Here is a 16,942-nt window from a genome sequence, read left to right as displayed (position 1 = left end):
AGCTGCGGGGCCTGTTGCCTTTTGCTATGTGGAGGGTGGGGGAGGTGGTATGGAATCAGTGGTTTAAAAACACTTTTTCTGTTGGTTGCAGTCCTGTGTGCCCTTCAAGCATATGCCCTACTGCCCATGAGAGCCAGGTGATCTAGAGGTGTTCCATGGGTGACAGCAGCAAACTTTAGAGTACCAGAGGAGGGAATAATTTCCCTTCCAGAAAATACCAGCTAGCTAGAGCAAGGCACAGAGAGGAAGTGAAGATGGTACTCAACAGTCTGCATCCCTGGAGAAGACCCCAGTAAGCCCCTTAACCTGGGTTAAATTAAATGCCTGCCCCTCAGGCCAGTGCTTTAAGATGAGCTAATGAGCCTCTGTCACAGAAAGTTTGGGCACCTTTCAAACATCTGCTTCCAGTCTGGGCCCTAGGAAGAGTAAGATCCTGTGCTCAAACCTTTCAGAAGTTGTCGGTTGATTATAGCCTTTGATGGTCTCATGGACATAAGCCCAGTTGGTTTTCAAAACTAGGTGCTTGGGGTATCACCTCTTAAGTGTTTATCTTAAAAGTTGAGGTAACTAATGTGGGATTTTAAGACCTTTACTCCTCAGGGAAAAGCTCCAGGTTTTCTGTTCCCTCCCAATTTGGGATTCCCTCCTGCTTTTGAGTTGCCATGCCAGAGGTGGAATTGATGGTGAGAATGTATCTTATCCTCTTCTACCTGGTGTGATGTGGGTTTTTTTTTTTCTTTTTTGTTTTTTGTTTTGTTTTCTTTCATTTGCCCGATGTGTAGGAGTTGCTTAACTAGTTTTTAATCTTTTTCCAGAGGAAATTGTTGCAAAAGTAGCTATAGATTCAGTGCATCCATGGTACGTGAATTTAACATTTTCCTATGTTGCCATCTTGAACCAGAACCTCTTCTTGTTCACTGGAAAAAGTAATATCATTAAAAAAGTGTTAGAGTAGTAAATTTCCATATACTATTCTGTTATTGCTCATTTCTCCATTTTTTTATCAAATTATTTGTCAAACGTACATTTACCTATGATGAAATTTAGCAGAAATTTATCAGTGGCTATATCCATGAACTCCTTTGTAGCAAATGTTAATTCCATCTCCTTTCTCTTAAAATGTTCTGTACTCCATGGTGTTCCTGTCCCATTTATAACATTCTTTATTTATTTTTTCTCCCCTCACTCCCATTGTCGGCTGAACAGTGTAAGGGTTAAGAACAAGTGTTCTGGAATAAAACTGTTTGGCTCTATCCACCATGATTTCCATTTAATCATTTCTTCATCTGTTAAAATGCTTATTTTATTTATTTATATTTTATTTTTTATTAATATTATATATTTATATATTATTTGAGAGAGCAAGCTAGCACATGTGTGAGTGGGGGAAGGATCAGAGGGAGAAGGAGAGAATCTTAAGCAGACTCTCCTGAGGGCTCAATCTCAGGGCACTGAGATCATGACCTCAGCCAAAATCAAGAGTTGGATGTTTAACCAGCTGAGCCACCCAGGCACCCCTTAAAATGCTGATTTTAATATTGTGCTTATATCATGAGTCTTATATCTTATATCATGTGCTTATATCATCTAGGAATAGAAAAATATTGTTATTAGTTGGAACAATATTTGGCATTTAAATTTTAGCTCTAAACATTCACACTCAGAAGATTTATTATCAATTCTATATCCACATCCTCATTTCTTATTCCAAGTTTTCATCTGAATATGGCATTCCCAGTTTCTTATTGGAATTCTATATTCTCCTTCCACAAACTATCACCCTTCCTTAATCTGTCTTCTCCTTCTGCAAGTTTTACCTGTTTATGAGATTATGATATTGACCAAACCAGAAATAGAAATGTTATTCTTGCACCCCACATCTTAACTCCCATCTAGTCAACGAGGCTGTATTATTCTTTCCTTTCTCACAACCAACATTCAATTCCGATCTTTATTATTTCATGACCCTAAGAAGCTTTGCCAGATTAATCTCACAGTATAATTGTAATTCGATACTTTAAAGTCTACCTTTTTTTTTTCCCCCTAAAATTCCTTGTCCTGGTTTTTCTGAGTTTCTGAGACCTGACCCAGATGAACCTTTCCATTCTTATATCCTACAACTCCATTCATTGTTACCAGCCAAACCTATAATTCTTCTTTGGAAACATCTTGAGTTTCCCAGTCTTTGCCACTTTCTTTCATAAATTTTCCTCTGGAATATTTTCCCCATGGATTTGTTATTTCTTCCCAACAAGAATGTCATATGCCCTACAAGTTTATACTTCAATTTCTGAATTACATGAAAATCTTATTACTCTAAAGTGATCTATTTTTTTTTTTTAAGATTTTATTTATTTGACAGACAGAGATCACAAATAGGCAGAGAGGCAGGCAAAGAGAGAGGGGGAAGCAGGCTCCTTGTGGAGCAGAGAGCCCGATGCGGGGCTCGATCCCAGGACCCTGGGAATCATGACCTGAGCTGAAGGCAGAGGCTTTAACCCACTGAGCCACCTAGGTGCCCCTTATCTATTGTTTAAATCCCAAAACATTTAATTTCTAATCAAATTTATTCTGAGTTATTTTTGTAACTATTCTCACTCTATTGGAGAAACCGTGTATTATTTTCAACAAGACAGAATTGTACTGCTTTGGGAATAGTAGTAAAGGGAGCTATAACTAGCAGAAAGAACACCTGATTTTGAACCCCTGATTCAGTCACTTACCAGCAGTTTGGTCTAAGGTAGGTCATTAAATCTTTCTGAATCTGATTCCCCATACAAATGGGAATAAGACATTTTAAGCTTTGTTGTAGTAAAAATAAATATGATATTCATTACTTGTTAGCACAATGGCTAGTATACTCTAAGGAATAAAGAGATATTGATAAAATAATAAAAACACAGAAACTTAGTTTATGAATTTAGGTTAAGTAGGAGGAAATTATATATCATTTTCTAGATCCTCTGTCATCTAGAAAACCAAGGTGAGGTTAGTTGCCCATTCAAGAGCACACAATAAATTGAATTTAAAAATACAATAAATTACAGGGAAACCAATGGGTCTATATCAATATTATAAGGTATAAGAAAAATGGAACCTAATGCTCTATGAGATAAGAACTCTATACACTCTCATTTATGGTATCTGATTTAGTCTTACATTAAGGTCATACCTCAACCAACAGTAGAAACAGTTAAAAATTGATAAGGAGAGTACCAAATCCAGGTAGTTTCTGGTGATCTCCAGTGGCACTATTATTAGCTTACCGTACAATTTATTTTCACCTACATTTTATGTTCAAGCACTGAATATATTTAATAATAGCCCCTTCCCTATTCTTATTTTTATCAATCCACATTATAATGGTGTGAGCAAAGCACATTTGGCATTTCATCAAGTATTCTCCATCTAGTTATTCAGTTGGCGCACCATCATACCAGTAAGCAACAATTTCTAGATCTGCCAGTTGGTATGGGAGCAGCCTGTACACCAAGGCACAAAGAATATGCCTATTTATTTATCTATTGTAACACTAAAAAGCAGTATATAAATGAAGCCATTTTTCTAAATATACTTTGAGTTTAGAAATCTCATTAACTAGCCCGCCAAGCCCTAGTAATAGTTCTTCCCAATGTGATATTCTTTGTGAGGAGGAGGAAGATTAGCTAAAAGAAATTGAAGAGGCATTTCCACATCCAAATCAGTTGTTAGTAAATCCCCAGTACTAATCCTCTGGCTGCCTGACTGAAGTTTCAACTTTATCATTACACACCATGCCTCATATCCCACTGGTATACTTGCCCCAGTCCTTCCACTATAAAGTCTGTTTCTCTCATTTTGACATTGGAAAACCTCTAATAGCTGGATTCCTGTCTCCTATCATTCTCTATAATTCCTTTGTCCTAACTCAGTGTGTCTTGAACTCCTGATGATAGAAATCACCATCGGTAATTGGCAACAGAAAAGACTTTGAAGTGCTACCTAAGTGTACAGATTCAGTTCCTCCAGAAATAGTATCCAGAAACTGTGTATTTTAACAAGAATACCAATGATTATTTTTAGTATATCCTGAATTTCTGATTATTTTCCTTATTCATTGCTGGCCTTATTATCTGCTTCACAATATTCCTGTCTGTTCCACATATAAATTGATCTCAGTGAGTGCAATATAGTTCGAGAGGACCCTGAGTGTCTCTGTTCTTTGATCACCAATGAACCTTTCTTCTCCTTCACTTCTGGGAAAATGCCTTGGAAACCGTCATCACTAGAAACTGCTGAGCATCTAAAATCACAAATTTGCATATCCTATCAAACCGCTATTATCCATCTATCCATGTCCCCTCCCCAAGCCATCTCAGAGTAACACCTTTTCACTCTCATGAAAAGACACAATCCATTTATGCTAACTGTATATTGTTTGTTTTCCTGGACAGACCCCAGCTTTGCTGCCTTCTTTACCTGGTATAGATTCTGTAGTTCATCATTGCAATCACTCCTTTAAAATGGCCTTTCGTCTCCAGATCTTTGTCTTGGGTACTCCAGCTATGGATGAATTCCAGTATCATCTCTGTGTTTTATTAATGGAGTAGGAGGGTTATTTCTAGAGAGAGTACCCCATCCTGGAATTGGTGTGCTGCTATAGATTTGTGAATGCTAACCTCATTGGGACATTTAACAAAGATCACTCACTCTCTCAATTATAGTCAATCTTTTCCTTTTTTCTCAAACCTACCATTGCTTTGCTCTCTATTGATTTTATTTACGTCATTACAAAAATAAAAGCCAAGGGCATAAATCCCCTCATGTTCACTTAAGTAAAATCTTAAGTGAATATTTGTTTCTGAATTTATCTTCTGGTTTTCTTCTGTGAAAATAGAAAAAATTCACATTTAATCAAAGGACAATCTCTCCACAAAGGCTGTGGATCACAGTTACATGACTTATAATCCACTGATTTCTCCCACATTATCTGTATCTCCTTCTCAGTAGAATCAGTCCCACTAGGAATTAATGATGCTTTAAAAAATTATCCCTCTTAAAGAAAAACCGTACCTTGATTCTTCAACCCACTGAAGTTACATCTTCTCATTTCTTCATAGAAAACATTTTGAAAATCATCAGCTTGTTTTGCGTCTGCTTTGTCACCATACCATTCTTCCACCAGTCTCGTGCTCTTTTCCTTCTGACCTCCATGTTTGCAAACCCAGTGGATACATCTGTCTTTGTCTCACTTTTTCTAAGTGTCATTTGATGGACATCTTCCTCATAGAAAAATTCTCAGTCCCTTTTGCAACTTGTCCGTGCTCTCCTTTTCCCTTCTGACTCTGAAAAATTTTTATTAATTTGTTTCTCAGTTTCCTAAACTGTTTCTTAAAATTGTGGGGATTTTTTCAGTCATCAATCCTTAGGTTCTTTTTCTGCCGTCTGCCACTGTTTCCTCCTGATGTGATTCCATTCACACTAATCACCTTAATGCCATCTATGTGACAAGCACTTCCAACTTTACATGTGTAATAGAAAACACTTCTCTGAATATTTAAATTCTATAGTCAACTTCCTACTTTGTTTATGCCCCTGAATGTTCTATGGCATCTGAAAGATAACATATCAAAAATGTAACTTTTTTTTTGCCCTAGAACATACTACTTCCCTAACTTTTCCTTTCAAATAAATATAAGGCCAAATGTTGTCCTGGATTTTCAAGCCAAAAACTGTGAGACTATTCTAATTATTTTATCACCATTATCTTCCCTATGCATTGATCAAGTCTATCGATCCAACCGTTAGATGGTATAAAAATTAATCCATGTTTCTCTAACTGCACTTAACAGCATTTTAACCAGACTATCCGATCATGTCTAGACATCTTGAGATGTCTTTCAATAGGGTGCCTGTCAAGTCCATTCTTTAACTACAAAAATGTTCTTTTGAAAGTGTAAAGTGATCCATGCTACTCTTATTCTTGGTATCTACAATGGGCTCCAACTGAACTCAATATAAAAAGAGCCATCTTTCTGTGGCCTATAAGCCTGTATACAACCTAGCTCTTGCCTATCTCTAGAAACATCATTTTATTTATTTTTTAAAATATTTTATCCATTTATTTGTGCTAGAGTGAGAGAGAGCATGAGCCGGGGAACAGAGGGAGAGAGAGAAGCAGGCTCCCTACTGAGTAAAGAGCTTGATGTGGGGCTCGATCCCAGGATTCTGTGATCATGACCTGAGCCAAAGGCAGCCACGTAATTGACTGAGCCACCCAGGCACCCCTAGAAACATCATTTTAAATGACTCTTTCCTTCAGCCACTATACTTTAGTGCAAAGACTGAAAATTTAGAGGACTATGGACGTTGAGAGACAATTCTTGCACTTGGAGACACGGTCTATTGTTGCAGGAAAATTTTATAAGTATGCTCACATAATGAACAGTCTTGAATATAGAAATAGCTTCCATCTAGAGCAAAGGGTTTGCTTGAATTTGAAGATTTAAAAAAAAAAAAAAAGTGTCTTCCCCCAGAGCAAAATGGCAGACCTGATTCCTGCCATTATAAAATATTTAGATTTTCTAAAATGAGGGTTCCTCTGCTATAATGCAGTCCACTATTTTTGCTGGTGTTGGCTAGCCCCCCTGCACTGATCAGTGGGAATTTGAGGCTGGGGGAACCAACTGATAACCTGACTGAAGTTATAATGTGATCAATAAACTGTCCCTTGTCCCTGACACAGGAGTCTTACATCTTGCAGCACTGATGAAATATGAAGGTTAATTTGTTAGGATAAAATCCCAGGCTCTCTTCAGGTCTTGTTTAGTTCTTGTTTAGTCTTGGTAATAATTATTGTGCTGTTTTTTATAATTTGCACTATTGGCCAATATTGTGAAATATGGAAATTACATGAAAAAATCTAGATCTAAACTCCTCTTAAAAAATTATAAGCCCTCGCCAAACCTGGACCCTCCTTCATTCATGGCAAAATCAGTCAGGTTGTATAGTGACTCTGATCTATGTGAGAAGCATGTACTCTCAGTTTACCAGAGACAACCCCCCCCCAACCCTATTGCTATATTGATACTAGACTATCATTGTTACTGATCACTGAGATTGCACTGTTGTTTTCAGTATTGCAAAGTTGAGGGAGAAAACAAAACATGGACCCAGGAGACCAGTGTATCATAAAATTACAGCAGAGCATATTTTTTTATGTTAGTGAAAAATACTCATGTGTATTTAACATGTAATCAGAGTGTCCCTTTGGGAAGAACACAATTAAGATTACTTTAACATAGAAACAAAGTGTATCTGGGTAAAAAGAGTGCTATTAAAGATACCCTTCTACTTTACTTATTTACCTGACTGGCCCCAATAGACATATGAGTCACAACCTCTGCTCTAGCCAAAACACCCTGCTTTCAGTTCATAAAATGAGCCCAGAACTGTCCTACTTAGTGCCCTTTCATGCTGTTTTTATCTGCCAGGAGTGCATTTCCTGTGGATCTTCACACAGCCTGTTTCTTTTCATCCTCCAAATCTCACTCTAAATATCATCATCTCAAAGAGGTCTTCTCCAAACATCCTTTCTAATTAGATCTGTCCTTGTCTTTTTCTACCATGGAAAATGTTCATGATCTTAACAGCACTCTTCCACATTTGTAGTTTTATATTGATTTGTTGATAGAATGTCTGTTTTGTCTCTAGACTCTAAGCTCTTCAAGTAAAGAGACCCTTACAGGTTTATATACCTTGGACAAGGCAGAGCATATGACCTTACCTGATTCAATATTAGATGAATAAATGAGCAAATTGTCCTAAAATGTATTCTGATAGGGTTACTTTGACATACTGTCTCTTTACGGGTTGCACTTGGCATTGAAAAATTTTATTGCTGAGGTGCAATTTGTTAGAATGTTGACCTCTTAAAAGTTTCCTCTTTTGTGAAGCTTGTCCTAACAAAACAAAACAAAACAAAAAAAACTTTCTGGAGTAAAAAAACATAAATCTCTAGCTGCTTCCATTAGGTCAGTTGTCTGTCATTCGATTTTTATGAAATAAACACACCTTTTTGTTTAGTACATTTTATCTTTACAAGTACATGTTTTTAAATTCTTCAACTCCCTATTCTCCAAACAGTGATGTGCTGGAGGAGCCCCGATGTGTAGCTTTTTCCAAACTTCTTTATTATTTAAAGTACTGTGACTCATTTCAGGCTGTCAACATGAAGTTACTAAAAACAAATTTGGAAAGAATGCACATAGTCTACTCTCCCGAGACAGGTCAAGTTGGCTGAATTATACCACGTCTTATAATGTCCCTAAGTTACATGCTTATACATATGAAATGAACAAATTGGGCTGACTATGTATTTAATAAATAACTTAATGTTTCACACCTCAACTTGTAAAGCTGCCTTGCTCCATTTCCTTTTAAAGCTTATTTAATATCTAAGGTCATACTTGCTTGTTATGAACTGGTTTGTGTAACCCCAAAATTCATATGTTGAAGCCTGAACTCCCACTGTGACTATACGTGGAAATGGAGTTATAAGGAGGTGATTAAGATTAAACGAGGCCATAAGGGTAGGGTCCTAGTTCTGGAGGATTGGTGTCATTACAAGAACAAGAAGAGACACTAGAGACCTCTCTCTCTGAGTATGTACAGGTCATACGAGGATATCGTGAATAGGTGGCTAGCTGCCACCTCAGAGCAGCGGTCTCACCAGAACAGAGATCTCAACTCTTGCTGGTATCTTGATGTTAGATTCAAGCCTCTAGACCTGTAAGAAAAAAAATTTCTGTCATTTAAACCACGCAGTCTATGTTGGTATAGCCCTAGCAGACTAATGTATGATTAAATTTTAGATGCATATATCCTTAGATTTCTTCCTTTTTCTTAAAGATAGACAAACAGTGCTATAAAGACCTGAAAAAGCAGATATATCAAACTATATATTACATATATTTACTTCTTTTAATGAATTATACATCATGATATACAATATACGTTTTCTTACTTTTTACTTACATTTAGTTTCACCTATTAGGAATGTGATTAGGCTATTTTAAGAAAAAGCAAGAATTTGATTATTAGGATGCATATATATTCATACAGTATCCATACTGAATTTTATGTAAATGCCTATTTTTAATATAAAAATTATTATAGACATTATTGAATTTTTAAATTCTTACAAATGCACCTTTTGCCCTATTTAATGTGGCTCTGAAGTGAGTTTCCCCAAAGCAATATTCTTTGTTAAAATAATAATAAAACCTTTACTTTCTTCGATTTCTTATCCTTTGTAGTTAATCTAAGTGATTTTTATAGTTATGTAACTTTAAAGATTTACTCTCTTAGGAACTTTAAAATTTGCTATACTATGTTGTTAACTACAGTCACCATACTGGACATTATATCCCCAAGATTTCTTTATATTATAGCCGGAAGTTTGTACTTTTTTACCTCCTTCAGCTGTTTTGTCTAGCCCCACCCCCACCTCTAGCAATCACCAATCTGTTCTTTGTATTATGACTTTAAAGATTATACATGTAAGGGACATGATATGGTATTTACCTTTTTCTAACTTCTTTCACTTAACACAATGCCCTTGAGTCTGTCTATATTTTTGTAGAGAGCAAGATTCCTTCTTTTTATGGTTTAATAATATTCCATTATGTATATATAACCACATTTTATCCATTCATCCATCCATGGATACTTAGATTGTTTCCTTATCTTGGCTATTATAATCAGTGATACTATGAAAAGGGGTTCATATCTTTTTGAATTATTGTTTTTGTTTTCTTTAAATACCCAGAAACAGAATTGCTCAATCATATAGTAGTTCTATTTTTAATTTTTTGAGGAACCTTCATACTGTTTTCCATAGTGGCTGCATCTATTACATTCCAACCAACAGTGGAAGATTATTTTTCCACATCCTAGCCAACATTTGTTTTTTCTTGTCTTATTGATAATAGTCATTCTAAGGAGTGTGAAGTGATATCTCACAGTGCTTTTGATTTGCATTTCCTTTTTGATTAGTGATGTTGAACATGTTTCATGTAGCTATTGGACATCGTATGCCCTCTTTGGAAAAATGTCTATTCAGGTTCTCTGCCCATTTTTTGACTATTTGGAGTTTTTTTGTTTGTTTTTTGCTTTTGAGTTCTAGGAGTTCTTTATATATTCTGGATAGTAAGCCCTTACCAGATATGTTTTACAACTATTTTCTCCCATTTGGTAGGTTGCCTATTTATCTTGGTGATGATTTCCTTTGCTAGGTAGAATTTTTTTTTAATTTTTTATTTTTTATAAACATATATTTTTATCCCCAGGGGTACAGGTCTGTGAATCACCAGGCTTACACACTTCACAGCACTCACCAAAGCACATACCCTCCCCAATGTCCATAATCCCACCCCCTTCTCCCAAACCCCCTCCCCCCAGCAACCCTCAGTTTGTTTTGTGAGATTAAGAGTCACTTATGGTTTGTCTCCCTCCCAATTCCATCTTGTTTCATTGATTCTTCTCCTACCCACTTAAGCCCCCATGTTGCATCACCACTTCCTCATATCAGGGACATATGATAGTTGTCTTTCTCTGCTTGACTTATTTCGCTAAGCATGATACGCTCTAGTTCCATCCATTTTGTTGCAAATGGCAAGATTTCATTTCTTTTGATGGCTGCATAGCATTCCATTGTGTATATATTTTTTATATAGCCCACTTGATTTTTGCTTCTGTTGCCTCTGCTTTTGGTGTCCAATCCAAAAAATAGCATTGCTAAAATGAATGTCAAACTCCTATGTTTTCTTCTAGAAGTTTTATGATTTCAGGTTATATTCAATTTTTTAATACATTTTGAGTTAATTTTTGTTAATTGTACAAATTAGTGGCCCAGTTTCCTTCTTTGGTATATGGCTGTCCGGTTTCTCCACAACCATTTATTAAAGAGACTGTTGTCTAATTTGTCAGAAGCTAATTGATCATATATACGTGAGTGTATTTCTGAGCCCTCTATTCTGTTCCATTGTTTTGTAGGTCTGTTATTATGACAATTGAACACATTTATTCTAATCAATATTTCTTTGGCTATCTGGGGTCTTTTGTTCCCAAGTTCCCTCCTTTCCATTTCCATAGAGATTTTAGGATTGTTCTAGCTCTGAAAAATGTCATTTGAATTTTGATGGGACTGCCATTGAACCTATAAATTGTTTTAAGTACCGTTGATAGTTTAACAGTATTCTTCAAATCTATTAAAAGAGAATATCTTTGTATTTGTGTTTCCTTCAATTCCTTTCATTGGTGCTTTATACATTTCATTGTATAGGTGGTTGATCTTCTCAGATAAATTTATTTCTAAATATTTTCTTCTGTATGCTATTGTAAATGGGATTTTTTTTTTAATTTTTCTTTCTGGAATTTTAATACTAGTGTATATAATTGCAACAAGTTTTTGTGTAATAATTCTGTATCTTCAGACCTTACTAAATTTAAGAGGTTTTTTGGTGGGGTAGTCTTTAGGGTTTTTCATACATGATATCATGTCATCTGCTGTTCTATGTCATTCCCAATTTGGATGCCTTTAATTTTCTTTTATTTCCCAATTGGTATGGCAAGGACTTCCAATACTGTTGGAAAAAAGTGGTGAGAGTATCCTTGTGTTGTCCCTGAACTTGAGAAAAAGCTTTCAGCTTTTTACCATTTAATATTATGTGAGCTGTAGGATTATCGTGCATAGCATTTCTTATGTTAAGGGTTGTCCCCTCTACATTATAGTTATGGAGAGTTTTATCATAACTGGGTGTTGAATTTTGTCAAATTCTTTTTCTAGATCTAGGAAAACAATGTGATTTTCATCCTTCATTTTGTTAATATAGTTTATCACATTGAATGATTTGCAGATGTTGAACCATCCTTTAATAAGTATCACCTGAAATGATGTATGATCCTTTCAATGTATTGTTGAGTTCGGTTTACTAATATTTTGTTGAGGATTTTTGGATCTATGTTCATTAAAGATATTGGTCTATAATTTTCTTATGTGTCCTTGTCTGCTATTGGTTATCAGGATAATGCTGATCTCCTAAATAGTGTTTTCCACTGCTATCTCTTGGAAAAGTTTGAGAAATGCCTGATATTAATTCTTTCTTAAATGTTTGGTAGAATTTACCAGTGAAGCCATCTGGTCTTGGAATTTTGTGTGTTGTGAGGTTTTTGATTACTGATTTAATTTCCTTCCTAGTAATTGCTCTGTTCTGATTACCTGTTTCCTCATGATTGGGTCTTATTAAATTCTGTTTCCAGAAATTTGTCCATTTCTTCTAGGTTCTCCAATGTATAATTGCTTAATGCTTAGTTTTCTCAATATTGTTTTTAGTCTAGCTAAAGGTTTATCAATTTATTTTTTTTAAAAAACAGCTCATTTCATAGATCTTTTCTATTGTCTTTTTCATCTTTATTTCATTTATTTCTGCTCTGATCTTATTTCCTCTCTCTAACTTTGAACTTTTTTTATTCTTCTTGTTGTAGTTCCTTGAGGTATAAAGTTAGGATTTTTTTGTTGTTTTTAAGATTTTCTTGTTTCTCATGTAGAGATTGATTGCTATAAACCTTCCTCTTAGAACTGCTTTGCTTCATTCTGTAAGTTTGGTATCAAATGTATTTCATTTCATTTGTCTCAGGGTATTTTGTTTATTTCTGTTTTCAGGGTATTTTATTTACTTCTGTTTTCAAATTCTTCTTTGACCCATAGGTTTTTCAGTAGACTATTATTTAATTTCCACATTTGTGAATTTTCCAGTTTCTTATTGATTTCTAATACATTTATAGTCAAAGATTATTGATATTATTTCAGTCTTAAATTTATTAAGCTTGTTCTGTGGCCTAACGTATGATCTACCCTGGGGCATGTTCCCTGTGCACTTGAGAAGAATGTATATTCACTTGCTTTGGGATGGAATGTTCCATATGTATGTAAGTCCATCCACTCTAACATGTCATTTAAGGTTGATGTTTTCTTGCTGACTCTCTGAATAATCTATCCATTGATGCAAGTGGATGATTAAAGTCCCCTACTATTATTTTATTGCTATTTTTTCCTTTAGATATCTTAATTATTGCTTTACATATTTAGGTGCTCCTATGTTGGGTACATAATGATTTAGATAACTTATATTTTTTTGATTGACCCCTTTATCATTATGTGATGACCTTTTTCATGTCTTATTACTGACTTCATTTTAAAGCCTCCCTTTTTCTGATATAAGTACAGCTGCTCCAGCTTTCTTTTGATTTCCATTTGCTTAGAATATTATTTTTCATATCTCCATGTTCAGCCTATGTCTTTACTATTGAAGTGAGTCTTTGTTGGCTGCATATGTATGGTTTCTTTCAAATTCATTTAGCCACTTATGTCTTTTGATTAGACAAGTTAGTCATTAAAATGTAAAATAATTATAGGTACATATATACTTACTGTCATTTCATTAGTTGTTTTCTGGTTGTTTTGTAGTTCCCTCCTTTCCTTTTTTCCTTTCCTTCTTTCTTTCTTTTACAGTTTGGTGAATTCCTTAGTGGTTTGCTTAGATTTCTCTTTATCTATTGTGTATCTGCTATAGATTTTCCTTTGTGGTTACCATGAGGCTTTACATGTAACAGCTCCCTCTCCCCTACCCCCACCCACTATTTTGTGTTTAATTTCACAGTTTATTTTTCATTTTGTGTATCTCTTACTGAATTATTGTAGTTATATTTATATTATTAAATCTTCATGCTAGTTTTATAAGTAATTAATCTACACAAGATTATTCTGAATTTTACCAACTATTTACCAGTAAGATATGTACTTATTTTCCTGTTACTAATCACCACCCTTTTTATTCAACTCAAAAGCGTCTTCTTTTTTTTTTTCTTCTTTTGGTAAGGTCAGTCCAGTGGTGATATACTTCTTTAGCTTTAGCTTTTGCTTCTCTGGAAAACTCTTAACTCTTTTCAGTAGACGAATCCTAATCAGAAGGCTTTTTCCCAGCTCTTTGGATATGTCATATATATCATGTCATTCCCTTTTGGCCTGCAAAATCTGATAATCCTATGGGAGTTCCTTTGTATATAGCAAGTTGTTTTTTTTCTTGATGTTTTTAAGAATCTGTCCTTGCCTTAATATTTGAGAGTTATAATTTTTAATTATAATGTGTCTTCTTGTAGGTCTCTATAGGGCCCATTTATTTGGAACTCTGGGCTTCTGCAAACTGGATGCGTTTCTTTCCACTGGTTAGGGAAGTTTTCAGCCATTAAATCTTTAGATAAGCCTTTTACCCATTTATTCTTCTTCTGGGACTCCTAGAAGTTGAATATTAGTCTGCTTGTTTTTTTCCCACTATCTTTTTTTTTTTTTCTTATTTTGTAGTTATGATTGAGCTCTACTATCCTGTGCTCAGTTCATGGACTTTTTTTTCTTCTGCTTTGTCTAGTTTGCTAAACTTCTTTAGTATATTTTCTGGTTACTTTAGTCTTTATTTCTGTGACTTCTATTTTGCAGTTTCTTATATTTTCTCTTTGTGGAAGTTCTCGCATGTTCATCTGTTCTTCTGAGATCAGAAAACTATCTTTATAGTCTTTATATGTAAAGATATGACTGTGTTTTTAATCACAAATTTGGCCTTTTAATTAAGAATTTCATGAAGGATTTTTTTCCTGAGGATTCATCTTTTATTTGGAACATGTCCCTTCGTTTCTTCATTTTCTTTAACTCTCTTTGTGTTGGTTCTATGCAATGGATAAATCAGTCACCTTAAGGCATTTTATCTCATAGGAGATGAACCTTAGTATTAAGGCAGTTATCTCGTAGGAGGTGAACCTTATCGTTCACACTGTCCTACATGTTGGTTGTCTGAGCAGCCTATTTCATTTTTAGTGCCTCCCAATATTGAAGATGTGCTAAGACCCGAGTCCCAAAGGGTGAGATCCCAGTACCTAGATTCTGGCTGATTGGCAGCCTGACGGTCAAGCAACAGCTTTTTTTTTTTTTTTTTTAAATTTTTTATTTTTTATAAACATATATTTTTATCCCCAGGGGTACAGGTCTGTGAATCACCAGGTTTACACACTTCACAGCACTCACCAAAGCACATACCCTCCCCAATGTCCATAATCCCACCCCCTTCTCCATAACCCCCTCCCCCCAGCAACCCTCAGTTTGTTTTGTGAGATTAAGAGTCACTTATGGTTTGTCTCCCTCCCAATCCCATCTTGTTTCATTTATTCTTCTCCTACCCACTTAAGCCACCATGTTGCATCACCCCTGATATGAGGAAGTGGTGAAGCAACAGCTTTTAAAGTATGCTAATATATATATAGTTCTGTGGGACCACAAGCCTAAGCCATTCTGGGCACCAGAACTGGATGCTGTTGATCTGTCCCCTAAGCAGCAGTTGCAATAGTCAGGGTGCCACGTAAGTGTTTAAGACAGAAGGTACCAAGCTGGTGTCCACTAGCCTCCATCCTTAGAAACCACCTCCTTAGGCTCCTATATGTGTCCCAGACCAAAAGCCTGCTTTCATGCTGAAGTTCCAGGATAAGCAAATGGGCCTTTTTCAGAGAAAGATGAGGGGGATGTTTTGGTCTGGTACCTCTCCTGTGGGGGTGGTAGGCAGACAAGAGCTGTCTCTCCATTTGTTAGTCTCATTTGACCAAGGAACCCAAGCCCCACTGGCCGTTACTGCCAACCAAATGTGTTTTTCTAGGCAGCAGCCACATTAAGTCAGGGCACCAGATATAAAAACTGGTGCATTGAAGGGTGAATATCATACTCGACCTTTGTGGACTCTGGAGAGGATCACATTGGCCCCTTAGATGTGTGTTTAAATAGAAGTCTGCCATTCAGGCTGATACTATGAAGATATGCTAAATCCTAGGCACCTCAGCCTGTTGTCTCTAATTGTGCCCCTAGGTATGGCAGCTGGCCAACATCTGTCTCTCTGTTTATGACAGTCCTCTGAGACCCAGAGGGATGTAGACTCTGCTGGCCATCAGAACTAGGTGATCTAGAGATGATCCCAGGTAGCAATTGCACAAACTGAAACATCAGACTGTGGGTATAAGCTTCTTTCTTGTAGATACCAGTCAGCTGGAGTGAGGTAGAGAGAGAATATCAGAATGATGTCCACCAGTTTCTGTTTCCTGAGAGCAGCTCAGCAAGTCTTTAGTTATATATCAAACCAGAAGCCTGACCTTTAGGCTAAGGTTCCAGGACAAGAAAAAAGACCTATTTCACAGCAAGACTGGCATCTGTTTCAATTTGTTGTCCGTATAGTGCCTTTCAGGTGATAGTTGGCCAAGAACACATATTGTCTAATGAGATCTAAGAATCCAAGCCCTGCTGGCCAAACAGGTTTAAGTGAACTTGTGATGTTTCCTGACTGCCAGATGCAAAAAACCACAGCCCCAGATATATATAAAAGCCACCTTCCTGGATACTGTTGTTCTTGAGTGTAACAAAGAAGTTTAAAGATGGCACCAGACAGCCTCTGTCCCTGAAGAGGGTTTCTGTCAGTTCCTAGATGTATGTTAAATTAGATGCCTGCCTCTTTCAGGTCAACACTGTAAGACCAAGCAAATGAACCTCTACCACAAAGTCTGGGTGCTTTACAGTCTGCTTCCTCTACACTGGACCTTGGGGTCAGTAAGTCTGTGCCATGAGACCTTGAAGACCCACTTCTCAGTTTGATATAAACTTGTGGGTCTTGTGGATACAAGTTCTCTTGGCTTTCAGTGCTATGTTTTGGAGGCTCATCTTTTAGGTGTAGGTCTTAAAATTGGGGATACCTGATGTAGCATTTAAATCCTTCCCTCCTCAGGGTACGTCTCCAGGTTTTAAGTTCCCTTCTGATTGTGGGTCACTGTACTGGAAGGAGTGGGTAATAGTGAGAACGTGTCTTAGTCTCTCATA

Source organism: Mustela lutreola, chromosome 13 (assembly GCF_030435805.1).
Source record: "Mustela lutreola isolate mMusLut2 chromosome 13, mMusLut2.pri, whole genome shotgun sequence".
In the NCBI taxonomy this organism is placed as follows: Eukaryota; Metazoa; Chordata; class Mammalia; order Carnivora; family Mustelidae; genus Mustela; species Mustela lutreola.
Note: the sequence above shows the minus strand (reverse complement) of the source record.